This window comes from Chinchilla lanigera, unplaced genomic scaffold (assembly GCF_000276665.1).
Source record: "Chinchilla lanigera isolate Chin_1 unplaced genomic scaffold, ChiLan1.0 scaffold00030, whole genome shotgun sequence".
Classification (NCBI taxonomy): Eukaryota; Metazoa; Chordata; class Mammalia; order Rodentia; family Chinchillidae; genus Chinchilla; species Chinchilla lanigera.
The window spans coordinates 12,217,534-12,233,925 of NW_004955431.1; the positions used below are offsets into that span (position 1 = coordinate 12,217,534).

Below are 16,392 nucleotides of genomic sequence, written 5' to 3' on the forward strand. Positions count from 1 at the left end.
TAGACATAACCCTCAGAAAGGTTGGATAACTTGTGTCATACCTTGGGGAGTCCTGAGTTGCCATGTAAGAAATCTAGCTAGTGTGACAGAGATCACACAAACAGCAAGAGCTCTAAGACTATGCAGAGACAAGGAAACCTTCCAGTGCTCCCGGGTCCCAACTTAGACCAGGTGGGTCCATTTCCAGCCAACCATCCCAAGACATAGATATGTCACTGAATCTTGAATATTCCAGTCCATCACCTCCCAAGTGACTACAGCCTTATCTTATAGTTCATGAAGCAGGAGAATCATTCCTTTGGGCCTAGTAACCTGCGAACCACCTAGATAATGAGACAGATATTTTAAGTCACCAAGTTGTGGGAGCAATTTGCTACTCAGCAATGCATACCAGAAATAATTACCAATATTACTTTTCCTTCGTGTCTCTGTATTTCTCAAATTTTCAAATGGTTATAGAATCCTATGGTTGAAATAAATTTACTTTAGTTGAAATCTTATTTATTTTAGAACTTGTGGTGGTGGTTCTCTTTATTTAGTCCCAAAGCTATATGTAAAGAATTATTTCTACCCACTGAGTCTTCTTGGCAGTGTTTGTTGCTGCTGTCCCTGTTACCATGCTATTATTTAAAGTTAAATGAATTACCTTCACTCCTTATGCTGCATTTGCAAGAACAATATCAATTTGAAGATGGTCAATTTATGCTAACTCTCAGGCTCTCTGCTGTATACTAATTGTTGATGAAAACATTCCGATAGATGATCACATAGAAACGTGAATAAAAATGCTTACCAAGCTCAGATTATGCAAAATTCAGTAAATGTTGCAATGAGGATGTTATAATAAATAATGTAGAAAATACAACTCCACAGTAGCATGAAATTTAAAAAATATTAAGTATGCCTTTGGGAAAATGTAGTCCTCATAGAAAAAAACAATATATCTAAATCTAATCTTTTCCAAGGACTTGCCCTATTATCACATTGATTTTATTCTATAAACACTGCACATGCAGCTTTTCCCAGTTACTAGCTTTCTATTTACTAATTTGTTCAACCAGTACTTACTAGGCTCCTTATATCTGCCAAGAATGTACTGTACTGGGTTCTAGAAATAAAAAAGTGGTGGTGGGGAAGCAGCAGGGAGAGGGAAGACTCCTACATCAATCAATTTATAGAAACACAGGTCAGGCCAAACAGGCCCCAACAAATGGAAGAGGTAGGATCTTACAGGAACCTCAAAAATCAGAAACCAGTTATATCTGGAAGATAACTAGGAGAAGTAGTCACTTCCTAAGGTTTCTAAATACTAGCAAAATGCAACCCATTATAGGAAATTTACAAACATCACCCCAGGAATTAAACTAAAAAAGGAAAAAAAAAGAAAGAAAGAAAAGAAAATAAGGAGACACTTAATAAGGTGCAACTCCAAATATCACCAATGGCAAACCCAGGGGGCAATGATGTGGCACAATCCAAAAATCACCCACCTGACCTCTCTGAAGTGGTAACAACAGAGCAATTGAATGAGACGCTGGAAAAAAGCAAATGAGAAATAATTTCTCAGATAACTGCAGAGACAGTGTCCACAGAGAAAATTATGCTTAGTGACTCTAGAGTGGATACAGACAAAAAAATAGGGGAGTTTAAGAAAATTATGGAAGCTATGAAGGTTCATCATAGGAAAGAAATGGAATCCATAGGCAGATTCAAGCATTTTTAACCAGGAGAATAAAAATTCCTTTGAAAGTATCTGCAGCAGATTAAGCCAAAGTGAAGACAAGATCTCAGATGTAGAGTACAGGTTTGTGGTTAGTGATCATAAGAAAGATCTCTTAAAACCAGCAAGGGACCATGAGAAATCAGTCCAGCAGCTAATAATGTTTGGACAATTAAATGCTGATATTTTATATTTTTAGTAACTAATTTAAAGATAACAGTATGAAATGTATTAACCATTGTCTTCTTTTGAAATTTTGTTTTTTCTTCTTTAAAATAAAAAAGGGATACTCTACACTAAAGGCAATGTAAGAGGTGAAGGAAAATTTCCTAGAATGAAATGGTTTCAATTATAGCTTGAGCTATGAAAGATCGGAGGCCTTGCCTACCATCTCATTCTTGGGTCCAGTCTCTTTCTCAGGTCTCATAAGCTAGAGCAAATATTTATTGAGCACTGCTAAAAGGACTCTGGCCTGGGTCCTCCTTGTGTCAATGTCCTTTTCACTCACCAAGGATGACCCCCCATACTACCACAAAATAAGACTGTCTCCCAGTCAGACCTACTCAGGGGCTTATATTATAAAGATGGAGTTTTCCTAACTTTAGTTTGCATTTTGATCTAAAAGAGACTCATTTAGTAGACTTTGTTTTGCATCCATCTGCACTGGTTTCTGACATCCCTTTTTGTTTAACAAATCAATAAACCTTTATTCCCTTTATTGCTGAGGGTAACTATTTACCTACTGTGACTTTTCCTTTTGCTTTTGCTATTTTAATCTTGAGATAAGATAGGAACACTGCCTCTGATTTTTCTTTGTTACTGGAACAATAATTTCTTTTGTCTCCAGAGTAGGTTCTCATGCTATTTCATGCATTGGGTTCTTAAAATGCTAATGATGCCATACACCCAACACCACTGCTTTCCAAGAAAAGTCCGCCACCGGAGGTCACTGATGATGAGACCACACAAAATTGGAGAGTGAAGGGCCTCAATTGTACCACAAAAGTGGCAGACAGCCTCTTTTTTAAGTCCTACTTTGGCTACATAGTTGGTGAAAGACAACTTATTTTACAGGCTAATCTCCTTGAATTATTTATTTTCCTATAGGATGAGACTCAAGGTCTTCTAGCCCAGATATCAAATGGGTGGTCTACAAGGCCAACTGTTTGCAGATAGATTTTGTTTGGTATTCAAGTGTTTTTAAGTTGTTTTTAAGTGAGTTACCCACATATGCGATGTAAGAACTTTCACATAAAAATCTAAACTGCCATCTCCTTTTTAGACATTGTTGGATGTGGCATAATATACCCAATATTCCAACTGGGAACCAGCTATTGTGGAGTGGTAGTTATACTCAAAATATGGGCATGTCTTCTCCATCTCGCCTTAATGCTTGGAAGGTGCATCTCAAGCAGTTCAAGATATTGAAATGTCCACCCAGAGCTAGTCCAGCTCCCTCATGCTACAGGAAATGAAACAAAGACTAAACAGGCCCAAAGACGTTCGTGGTTTAGCGTTCACTGTAGATACACACAAAACCACATCATGACTACGGTCTCTCTGCTCCACTTTCTACTTGCACGAGCTGCTGCCTTCTCTTCCATCCATGACCAACGGCTCGCCTTGATTGACACTTCAGGCTGCCACTACGAGCATGAAGGATAAAAGACGGAACATCAAACTACTTACAAAGAGTAATAATAGCGGGGCTGGGGATTTAGCTCAGCGGCAAAGTGCCTGCCTGGCAAGGTCCTGAGTTCGGTTCCTGGTACCAGAGAAAAACCAAAAAAAAAAAAAAAAAAAAAAAGAGTAATAATAGCTTTAAGATTAAGCATTTGATTTTGAAAAGGTTTACTTACTTTTGCTTGATTCTTTTTCCACCCAATATTCCTTTTCTTCTAGATTCTTCCTTCTTAACAGATTCTCTGCACATGTAGCAGATACCTTTTTAAAAGCAGGTTTAAAAAACCCACATGTATGTTTCTGGCCATTGTGTGTATGTGTCCTACAAGAAGGTGCACTTCTTTCTCACAATGACTTCTAGGTACCGGGCTGTAGAGAATCTGTTTGAAATACTGAGCAATGTCACAAAGTGATTTTACAACACAAATGCAGTTGATTTGCACTTTTCCTTTGGTTCTGATAAGATGCAATTAATACACACGATTGCACACTTATAGTATGAATTCCTTCCAGTGGAATGCCCTGTAAGCTCTTATGGAGTGGACACTTTTCTAAGTGTAAGGAGTGGTTGAAACAATTAGTAAATACATGGAAAAATGGAGCTGTAACTAGAAAATTAATAACAAATTGGTAAACAGATATGAAATGAAGTATAACTAGAACATCCCTTCCTACCAGGAGAAGCAGAATTCCAAAATGAAAGCCTTCCTTCTTATCTCAGTGTATTGGTGGACTCTTAACAGTCCTACTTGTTTCCCAGGGAGCTAATTAGCAGGAAATATTTACTCTTTATTTTCAATGAATGAGGGGCACATTTCAACAAAGCATGAGGACTCTAGATTGGCTCGAGTTTTTGCGACCTTTTTTTCCTCCAAGTGATGCCCAGAACCTCACAATGAGGTGCTTTGTGAGCCTCACGCCAAAGTTAATTTGGCACCTCCATGCCAGAGAGCATGCGCAGACTCTGACAGGCTTTCGGAGAAGCCACCGCCCACATGTGCTGTCTTGCTTCCTTATTGGTGTTCAGCAGAAGGGGGCTGGTCCTCTCTGGAAAGCTGGGTGCTATAACAGATGAAACATTTATGCAAGAAAATAAATCCTGCCCCTTTGATATACTGCTTGAAACTCTTTGGACGTGAAATTGTAAGGTAAGCAGTGCGCAGCCACGACTCTTGAACTTTGAAACTGTGATTGGAATTTGAGGACGGTCCTTGAAACTCTGTTGCTTAATGTGAAACTTGCACATGCTGCCTAACTTCCTTTATTTAAGAATAACAACTCAGTCTCAAAGGTAACACATAGTTCTGATTTAAAAGAAAAAAAGTCGCTGCTTAAATGGGCAGGTAAATCTTTTGTACTTTACACAGAGATGAAACTGTGAAAGCAAAGCACTGGGTTTTCTCTCTGTTCTGCGAAATTAGCATGTTTTCAGATGGGATAAAAGTATCTTCACCACTTGAAAATAAGTATAGCACTAATCCCACAAAGAAAAACCTGGGTAGAATTGTAACTAAATGTCATTCCAAATCTGTGGGTCTTTATCATAAATAAAGGATTAGTTACACCTTGTTGCTACAATTCTGCTGACATTGCTCTGTGAAATGTAGAAAATCTGTTGGTATCAGACTTTGGTGTTGGCAGGCTAGCTCCTTGTGATTGCCTCAAACTAAATTGGGAAGTTATCGTACAGACTGAGAGCCAGAGATTTGTCTGACAAAATGATATAGAACAAGTTCAACAGTATATAAAGTAATTACTTTTCTAATGTGGTCAGTGAAATTCAATCTTTCTGCAGAAACTTACGGGACCTTTTAAGATTTTTGTTCAAGTTTGACCTGACTCCAAAAGTGGAATAGTCCATGCTTGTAGTTAATGGATCTATTTTTAAAAGGGCACCACTGTACAACATTTATCTTTTGTAGGGGAAAATAACTCCTTTCTGTGCTCTGGACACCTTTAAAGAGAAGGTATTGACTATAATCAACCTGCCTCCGTTTCTTAAATCTTTGCCTCCATGTTCCTATTCTCGTGCTTTGTCTTTGTCAGATATATGGGGACCGAATGAACTGTGATTATCTCAAGCTTCCACTGAGATCTCCAGATCTTTTTCCCCCTTTTACAAAGACAGTACAATTCAACATCCATATCTCCCTCCACCCACAACAAACTTGCTGAATATTCTTTCTCACCTGAGCTGGTAGCTTATTATTTATATTTATGTATAAGTCCCTCATGCCTATTTCTGTGACACAGTTCTCCTCTTATATACAGAATAATGGGGTGAGCTCCAGAGGACCTAAAAATCTGAAGGTGTAGCCATGGGAGAATTTAGCCTGGACCCGTTACCCTTTCTTATGCATTTTCCTTCCAGGACTAAGCTACCTCACCTGATTCCAGGTATTCTCATGAAGTCTGTGTCCTGCACCACATTACTGATTAGCTGCACATAGTTTAGGTAAGGAATTCATTCACTCTAAGGGTAAGAATGTGGATGTTACTTTTGACCTACAGGGAAGAAAAATTTCCCGCCAGGCATTAGAAAGGAATGCAGGGCTAGAACCCTCAGAGGCCATCTGAGGATTTTTCTCTAGGTTGCTGTGCTTATTTCTAGATCTAGCACACATTTCTCAAATGGTTGGAGCAGGAAGGTGAAAGTTCCTCAGGCCACAAGGCTGGAGTTGTTTTCTTTGTGTAGCCAGGACACCCAGGACGCAGGCTCTGAAGGGCAGAAGTGGCTTGGATTAGCACTCCAATGTGCCATCGCCTGGTGGAAGTGTTATTTTTAACTTGACAACATTTCCACACATCTGCAGTTCCTGTGCTTGAGAATAAATAGTTTTAAAAGTTAGTTTCATTAACCAGACACTACATCAGAGCCATTCTCAGCAATTTCTTTTGCTGTTCTAATAAAAATAAAATGGAAAAAGAAGAAACAAAAATGAAACATCTTGTCTATGTCAATTCAGGAAAATTTTCTAAGCAGGAGCTAGGGAAAAAACCCTCAATATTTCTCTATTTCTTTTATCAAAGATGACAGCTCTTCTATTGAAAGAATCACTCAGGTTTATCTTTGACTGACGGGTGTCTTGTCCTCTTGGCTGTACTCAGATTCTGGTTTCTCAATATAGAAATTAGAAGACAGTCCCCCAAGGTAGATAAAGGCAGTAGAATTATAAGTGCTAGGAATAAGAATTTCTGTCTTGTGTTAAAAGTAGACCTGGCAACATTCCAGAACTTATACTTAAAAGCTGTGCCATTTCTCTCTGAGCTAATGGCTTCTCTTATTTTTTGTTAATTTCTTTTTTTACTTTCTGTTTTTAAATAACTAAAATGTTGAATAGTTGAAAATAACTACTATAAATCGTGTCCTGGTTGATAAAGCCTTCAAGAAGGTATTTTCTATATCGCTTTTCTCTGAGGCTACATGACCATATATGAACAAACACTAAAAGATGCAATCATGTCACATTAAACACTGGGAAAGTGAAGACTCTGACATTAAAAGTGAATACAGCTGGTAATCTGGGCAACCTTGTTGAAGATAACAATATGTAATATAAAAGCCATTGTAAATTTCCTATCATCTTGTTTTGAAGTTCTGTATCATTTTTATTGTTTTTGTGTCTTTTGTCTTTGTGGTTGCTATTTCCTTACTGTTTTTTCTTGTTAAAATAAAAAAATAAAAATAAAAAAGTGAATAATTCTCATGGATCCTTTTATAGATAAGATGAGAACTAAGGTACCCGTCCTGTCTTATCTAATGTGGTACCTAAGGCAAAATCATATGAAATATAACCTATCATCTGTGTGCTGAGAGTAACACTCAGAGGGCTCATGAAGAGTCCCTTGACAATTTATGGGAGATTTCTGTGACTCTTATCCACTATTCCTTGTGCAATCATAGTAGGTACAAACTATAGGTAAAACCCAGCAGTACTCACAGCCCCTGAAATCACAGTGAGTTTTAAAATAATAGTAATAACAGTAAGCCGGGTCAAGAAGAAAATAATACTGGGAAATCTCCAGGGGCTGAAAATATTAAATGCATGCAGTGTTCTTCCGTAGCAATGCCAGAGAATTGAGAGGTTGAGCAATTTCCTTGAGAATCAGTCAGTGTGAAATACTTGGGATAAAGGGCTTGGAGAACATCCTAGACTAGTTTGTCAGCATTTTTTTTCAAGTAGGAGATTATTCTGCATTGATATCTTTAGACAACTTCAAACAGAATTTATGCATGCTGTTAAATGTTCTCAAATTGTCAAGATTCTAAACGGACTATTAAGAAAATATTTTGTAGAATAGCCAGTAGAGATTTTGTAGACTATCCAGTGGGTCTCTAAAATCTGGCATAAATTCACTAGAAAGGAAGTTACCGGATTAGTCATATATTTTCTAACGTGTCACTATCATGCTACGTAGATAGCATGTTATTTATCCAAAAGTAATTTGATCAAAGCTAATACTCAACACAACACATTGACTGAAAATAATATCACCTGTCAGTGGCTCAAGAATGTGTGATAAAACACTGGCAAGGTTTACAACACGATAAATAGCTTTAAACATTGCTTTATAATTTTAGAACTTTCATTTTTGTCCCTATGCATGTTGAATTCATCTTCAAACAATTCTACCTACACCATAAAAGTTTGAACAATTAAGGGATTGCTGAGGAGTTAAGCTGAGAATCCAAAATTAAGAACTAATTATTTGAAGCTAATACAGTGTTTGAATTATTGACTATAATTATGACTTACATGTTGTTTTAGGTATTTTAAACAATACACGCTCCTTATAAGAGAGTACTAAATAAACCAAAAAAAGTTTTAAATCACAATCCAATTCAAGTAGTACGATGACTAAACATGATTGAAAGATAGCTTTCCATATACTTTCTTAATGATTAAATGTGATCTCTTACTTACTATGTGATATTTAGAAGCTAGTATAATTTTAAAACAGTCTACCATTTATTAGACTTTTGCATCCTAAATTAATTACTGAATATTTAGATTGTTTCAGTTATCCTACTTTATAAGAAATCTTTGATAGAACTGGTGAGATAGGTATTAGAATTTTTAAAAATCAAGCTATTCAGAAAAGATAAAATACAGACAAAAGGATAAGGTGCAATGCTGATGTTGATTTGATTCAGTAGTACATAACAATGACCACCTTTAAAAAACACTGAAAAAAAAAAAAGACACTGGCCAGGGATATAGCCCAGTGGTATAAGCATCTGCCTGGCAAGTGTTGGGTCCTGAGTTAGATTCCCGGTACCAAAAAAAAAAAGATACTCATTGGCATTACTTCCTTTTAACTACATAATTGTTTTCTAAATCTTGATTAAATTGCTTTTTTGTCAAATTTTCTTTTAGCAAAATTGAATGTGCCCAAATTTCCAAAAATTAATAACTTGAGGAAATGCAACAGATGAAACACACTTGAATTTCAGTGAGGCAATGTGTAAACTGTTCATAGTATCACTGGTGATATGATTAATAAATATGCTTATACTAATGCAGTTAGACAGTTAATTGACTATTTGGATGAACATAGTTAGAAGATGTGTATTAGAAACTTAGGGGAGGGAAGATGACTTATAACAAAACTCTATTCTTTTTTTGTTTTGTTTTTCTTCCGGTACCAGGAATCGAACTCACTACCTTGGGCTTGCCAGGCAGGTGCTTTGCCATTGAGCTAAATCCCCAGCCCCCAAAACTGTATTCTTAGTCCTGTTCAAATACACATTTCTATCAGTGTCTCAAAGAACTGTGTCTATGCATTTCTGAGTAGAATGCCAAAAAGAATAATATATTTATGTGATGGAAGATCATAACTCAAAATCTAAATAGGCCTCAGATGTTAAAATACCTATAATGAGCTATATATCCGTGATAAACATGAGATTATTTCCCTTGATCCATAAGCATTATTTCCCTTGATCCATGCTTATGCACACATAAGCATAAGTGCACAACATTTGATGGGAGAATTTGTACTTTGGAAATAAGATATTAGTATTTTAGTTGATAGCAAATTCCATATAGTGTAGACAATGAAAGTAATATGATCTTTGATGATGTCTTCTACATATGTTCATTCAGCCAATTATTAATGTGCCTAATTGCATTAGCATAACCCTTGTTTCTTAATTTTAAGAAAGAATACCATGAAGGACTTACAAAATGCCCAGCTGAAGTTCAGTGTGCTCTTTGGGTGATAGGATCAGAAATGTAGAGCAGAATGGTGTAGGATATGCCATATGCCAAGTAGAGCAGCAGCTACAGCCTGTGTCCCAACCCCAGCCCCATGTGGCTTTTATTGCTTGTGAGTACATGTCATCCTTGAGCTACCCTGAGAACCCTGCAAGCAAAATATTAGCCAAACCAGACGATGACTCCCAGACTTCCCATGCCAAAAACCCTTTCTACTTTAATGTCACTGAGTCATTTGTGGGTAAACATGGAGAGGAGAGTAGTAGTTGGCCAGCCAGGGCAGCAGCAACCTTTGAATATGTACAAGTGGAGACAATAATGATTAGATTTTATGACACAGTATGGCTAGGCTGTGAGGGCTTTTTAGGAATAAAGCCATATGAAAAATACTATTCACATCATGGCAGTGAGTATGGACAGGTCCCAGATGGAGTGGAGCAAGTTATGGAAATCCAGAAGGTCTCTGGGGCAGCAGGAGACGATGTGCCTCACACCAGCTGAGCCAAGGCACCATAGGCTTAAGAAAACATAACCACGTGCTTCAATGGTTTAAAGACTCACCAGGGAAAGGAAACCATCTTTGTCTGCCTGTCCAGTGTTCTAGAGCTGTTAACCTACTTAGCAGAGGCTTCTGCATTCTTTTTGATTGGTTTCTGCAGAGGGTCACTCCTTTCCTGCATCTGCATTCTTTTTCCATCATCTGCATCTGCTCGTAGTTGGCTGGAAGCTCCGTCTTTAGTCCTACATTAAGAGTGATTTTCGGGGCTGGGGATTTAGCTCAGCGGCAAAGCGCCTGCCTGGCAAGCGCAAGGTCGTGAGTTCAGTTCCTGGTACCGGAGAAAAACCAAAAAAAAAAAAAAAAAGAGTGATTTTCAATAGAATGAGATTTCCAGTTTTCTCCACCTGGCTTACTAGAAAGAAGGCACTACATAGTTGCGGCTTAAAGCACAGGCTCAAGGTAATATCCAAGCCTTACTATTTGCCAGTGTGGGGAAATGCACTTAATTCTGTTGCCTTATGGGCAAGGATAGAGCTAATCATAGTATTACTTGTCAGGGTTGTCATGAGAATTAAACAATATGTTCTAAGCTCTTCAGCACAGTCACTGGACCATTCCGTGAAAAGTGTGATTGCTGCTGCTGCTGTTTTTAATTATCCTCTCTTTCAACCCTCTGTAACTCTTAGACTGAGCAAACACTCATGGCAAGTTAACTGCTGACCTTCAGGAGTAGGTCTTCTTACAAGGATCGGTCAACTATCACTGTGACAAAAAGTAGGACTCAGGCAACTTCAACAAAATAGGATATTCAGAAGAGAGGTGCAGGACTAGCAAAGCCCTTCATCTTGCACTCACATCCTCACTCGTAGTTCCAAGAATGGTATTCTGTAGTCTTCTTCTGGAACCTACCACACTGGCCATGAAGATAATTTTCTAGATACATGGGAACCCAGTCCTATTTCTGGCAAGTTCTGTCACTACTAAAAGGACAAGAATTCATTTTCCCTGTAATTTTAAGAGAGTAATATAATAAGAATCTATGTAGTTGCAATCTAGCTTGAATAATTTTTATCTCCTATCATCCACACTCTCAATCTCCATCACAATACCCATCAGTTGATTTTTTTGTGAAGAGATTCCATGACTTCATCCTTTCTCCTTTCTTGGGTAAATAGTTCAGTTTGTACTTTGAATTTTAAACGTAAGACATGGTTTTAGTGCTTCACTTTTCCCTTAGGCTCCATTTTTAAATGACTATGTGGGGTAATTAGGATAGAAATCTTTTAGTGTAACAATTATTCAGCATCTGTTAAAAGAGATAATTTTGTAATGGACCACATGAAAAACATTTTTACCAAGGGAGTTAGGAGTCTCTTTTCACATTTTTACATGTCTAAAATGAGGGTGCATTTTACAAAGGGGAGCAAGTGATATTTAGCAGATGGTGCTGTTTGTCTTTCTTAGTGACACATAATCTATGTACCTCACATAGCGTGGTGTCTTAGAAATGAAGGACAGCCATTGGAAGATGAATGGATACAGGAATACACACATGCTATACACTTCAAGTTGCCTCCTTGCTGCCTATTAGATATGTTCTCATACACACCAATTTGAATAATAAGGTAAAAGCAAATTTAAAGTAAATTGAGTAATTCCTGGCAGTACAGAATTAATATTTCTATACACCCAGGTAATCTAGCAAAGCAATAAAACCACGTAGATATATTATACCAGCAAGACCAGAGAATACCAAATGTGGAGTGTAACATTGGAAATTCTCAAGATAAAGCTATCTTTTCTTTATGAACATTTCCATACACAGAACCTTCTTTTCTTCATCATCATGATTGTCCGTACATATCAGCAGAGCTTTCAGAAACTTTTCAAGTCCAAGTGACAGAAATCGCATGGGGCAGTGGATGTGACCAGAGAAGGAAGTGAGGAGAGGGTGGGACATGTGCAGTTCAGTCAGATGGAAACAGCTGGCGTATTTATGTCTCTGCGCTGTTTTTGTGATACCTCATTTGCAAGGCAAATGCATCTTTCGGACTTTTTAATACTGCACAGTAAAGAAGAACGTTTAAAGGCTGATGTGACATGGGACCCAAAACTGCCGTGTGGCTATGGGCAGTCAACAGGGGATTCCCAAGCATCATTTTCCTTATTTTAAAAAGAGCAGCAGTTTTAAGAGCTTGCTGAAAATATGAGAAAGAATGGGGACAGGGATTTTCAACTCTTTTGTTGAGGGCTATATCTCCAGAAACTGGATTTGTGTCTGACCTATAGTCAGTGCTGCCATATGCACTGAGTGGGTAAATGAATAAATGGATGAATTTTAACTCCCTAACTCTGGGGCAAATGCAGTGGAGGAGAGAACTTACGTCCAGGAAGAGTAGATCATTTAAGAATGTTCTCAAAGCACTACAGGGACTGGTCAGATGGTTCTTATATAGATGGATCACCACAATTCAACTATAGACAGCTTCTACTGTGGTTAATAATACATTTTAAAACCATGAAATAATATTATTGCACTTTGTACAATTCTTTGACACTAAGAACACACATTACATGACACTTAGTTTGTCAGATACACTAAACGCTTCGTGTATTAGCCAATTACATCTTCACAACTCTCTAGTATAAATACTATAACTCTTCCTTCTTTGAATGTGAGGACACTAATGTAAACTTAAGTGATGAGATGGAACCAACATTCAAACACAAACAAGCTGGCAACAGTCTGCTTTACCCTCAGTGGTACATGGATGTCACCAAGGAGTCACCTTGCTAGCTCAGGGTAGTAACTCCTAGAATAAAATGATGTTTAAGAACACCTGCAGGCCTTAAATGCTGTGTTTCTTTATAGCACATTCTAATCAATATATTAGCAGCATAAAAAGAGCAGTACAAAGTGAATTCAGGGAAACATTGGCCCGTCCTCCTGAGATCTATGGAAGCGATCTATAAATTTCCATTCACTTAGAGATTAGAAAGCCATGTCATGCCTTTCCCAGAAATTTGGTCTTCAATCCCAGGATCAAATGAATACATCAGCCTTACAGTGTGGCCTCATCTTCACAGCAGGCTCTCTGCCTTTAGGGATACATCAGAGGTCATCATATGCTTTCCTTGACTCCAGGTCTCTATGCTCAAATGCAGGGCCCACTGACACATGCTCCCCAACAGCTTGTATTGAACCAGCTGAGTGACACTGATTTATGAGCTTCCCTCCTGGGACTCTCATTAACCAAAATTATGACACCAGGAGACCCCTACAGAGAGTCAGAACTTGGAATCCATTTCATTTTTAGTTCAATGTTTTCCTTTCCTCTCATTTCAGATTGGTCCTTTATCAGTGACTGCCTCCGTAAGCTAGAAAGCTTTCAATTGCTTAAATAACATTACTTAGCTTCATTACAGGAAGAAAATTAGGAAAATCAAAATAAAGAAGCACTTTTTCCTGCAAGAGAAAAAAATATCCAAGGAAGTGTTTATCCCATTGTTGGGAATAATCCTATTAGACGCTGCCTTTCCATCAAAATTTACCAGCACCGAGAAATTGGCAGGAGAACAGAGCTGGTGGAATAAAATGTTACTTTCATTTGGCTGATGGTCAAAAGAGATAACTTAAATGGCCTTATTCCTCACTAACAGGTACAAAAGATGACCATTCATTCTTGATCATAGCAAGGTTGAGAAGCTCTATGCTATTTTTCTTTATTTTGTGTCCTCAGCTTAATACTTCCTTCATATTTTGTAGCATTGGATCAAGAATTTTATATATGTTTCATCATACATTATACTCTTTAAGAATATAAAAAGTGCCACAGAGTTTTCTGTGAAAATTTACATAAATTGCATAATGTCAAAGGGATCAAGTGTTCTCCAATTCCAGTCCCAACAAACAAGGGAGCATTAGGTAAATCATAAGCAAGAACTTCCCTTACATAGCAAACGGGACTTCACCTTTGAGGAATGTGGGTTCTCTCTTTGGTGCTTCCTCCACTTGAAATATTGGCCTCAATAACAAGGGTTACACCTTCTCTCTCCCTCTTTTATTCTCATCATTGTGACTTTCATCATATAATTTGTAAGAGGTTTATCACACCTGTTGTACTATATCCTTTTGGTCAGGATGAGTATGGTAAGTCAATACTTTTTCAAGGGTAGTAAGTGAAGTTCAAAGCTGGCCACTAATTTGTCCTAAATCAAGACAAGAGCAAAAGACAGAGCCCGGATTAAAACTCAGGTCAGTAAGCTTTCTTCAAAGTTAAGAAAGAAACCTAAGTTCTATCACGTGCAACAATCTGCAAATATTTTAAAGGGAATTATTACTAAATCCAAAGACAGTGCAGTTCTATGTTTTCTCAAAGAAAACCCCAAATGAAAAAGTTTAGGGATATGGAAACCTTGCTGGTGGTTTGTCCATTCTCATTGTAACACCAAAATCTCAACAGTTGTAAGAACACGTTGAATATGACTGCTGCTAAATCCGTAAGTAGTACAGTATTGCATGGGATAACAGAACACAGAAAGGAAACAGATTGAAGTCTCCAAGGGCAATTTCACTTGGAGGAAAAGTCAGTACAGTGGAAAAGTGGAGCTGTGAAGTTACTACCAGGCCAAACAGCAATTTCTCCACTCAGGCCCTGAGTGTCAGCTGGAAAAGAGCTGAAATTCAACCCGGGGCCTTCATATTAAACCATATCTCCAGCCTTTTTCTTCTTATTATTGTTTAAATTTTAAGACAGGGTCTCATTAATTCGCCAACTTGCAGTCTTCCTGCCTCAACCTCTTAGAGTACTGGGATTTCAATGGCTCAAAACACAATTGTTTGGATTGCCCAAATCCCATGCCTCCCTTCTTAGAGAGAAAACATTTAGACTCCTCCCTTCCTGTTATAAGTTGCCAAGTTCTTTTCAGAGTGTTGAGGTCAGTCTTTGTCAGCACTCACCATGGAGGTGGTGGAGGTGTTGCAGCATTAGGTCTAAGCAAGTAAAACAGAAGCTGAACTTTTCATTCAGGGGAATTTAGAATCAGGGACCTCTGATTTCCCCACTGGAAAAGGCTTTAAAATCTGTGAAGTTCAGATCAGATATGAAAGAGCCTGCCTGCCTGACTTCCTTCTACACACTCACCTGCCTACTGATTGAGTTAAAAAATGTGTGTGTGCATGTGTGTGCGTGTGTGTGTGTGTGTGTGTGTGTGTGAGAGAGAGAGAGAGAGAGAGAGAGAGAGAATAGAGGGTACTGCTGTAGAACATGGCTACTGTAGAAAAGAATAAAACGAAGTAAAACATTTATAATCATACTCTTCATATAACTTATGTGAATGATCTGTGTATTTCTTTGCAGTTCTTTTTCTAATATTTGACATAACTTATCCCAAACTAAATATAATTTATATTACTTTTTAGTAGCTATATGTATGACAAGAATGTTTCCTCATATTTTAAAAACCCATTATAAAAATTGTATTATTGGTTGAAAACTTTAATTTTTGGGTATGTGCAGAATATCATAACTACATGCTAGCAGCTAAGCATTTTGTTTTCTTACAGCATTTCTATTTTTCAAGTGCTATGATAAATGTTTTTTCTCATAAAGTATTTTGGGTCATTTACCTACAGTAGTTCTAAGATTTTGATGGTAGAAAGCAATATTGTCCAATATTCAAAAATTAGTTTCTAGGAAGATGCACCCACAGTAAATGGCAGTAAGCATCTCAGTTCATTCTCACCAACACTGATTTGGTATGTTTTCAAAACATTTCTGAGTTTATAAAGTATCTAATTTTAACTTGTATGATTAACTACTGATATTAAGACCAGACATTTTTTGTCTATCCAATTAGTATTTTATATTTCCTTTGTGGGAAAATTTTATGTCTCCTTACCCAGCTGAGTAATGGGGTGTGGTAGTTTTCAATTAGATGATATAAACTTTAAAAATTCTTTTAAATCTTTATAATCTCTTCTTTTGAGGCAGCTAAAAAGAGGTGTACAGTATAGTGTACTCGCTACTCCCATCGATTTTGCTTTTGATTTGTTTGCTCAGAAGGTAGCCAAAAGTCTAGGGGCAATGTCTGATAGAAGGAGAGGTTTTTCTCACTAGAAATAGACTGCAAAGTTTTTAAGAGTAGGCAGTCCATCCTCTTTCTTATGTTTTCAATAAAGACCAACCCAATAGTACACAACGCACACTTCATTTATATGCTTGTGACAAGGAGGCGTATGAAGCTGGAGCAAAGATCCTTGATTCACCAAG

General features: G+C 37.6%; 1 protein-coding gene across 1 annotated transcript in view; it reads left to right on the plus strand.

Moving 5' to 3' along the window:
- The first annotated feature begins 4,446 nt into the window (after nt 1-4,446).
- Nucleotides 4,447-16,392, plus strand: part of Stard13 (StAR-related lipid transfer (START) domain containing 13) — a 510,915-nt gene continuing 498,969 nt past the window's right edge. Inside the window, exon 1 of the mRNA XM_005387705.2 lies at nt 4,447-4,551. The gene's annotated coding sequence lies outside the window, so the exon portion shown is untranslated. The remainder of the gene's footprint in view (nt 4,552-16,392) is intronic.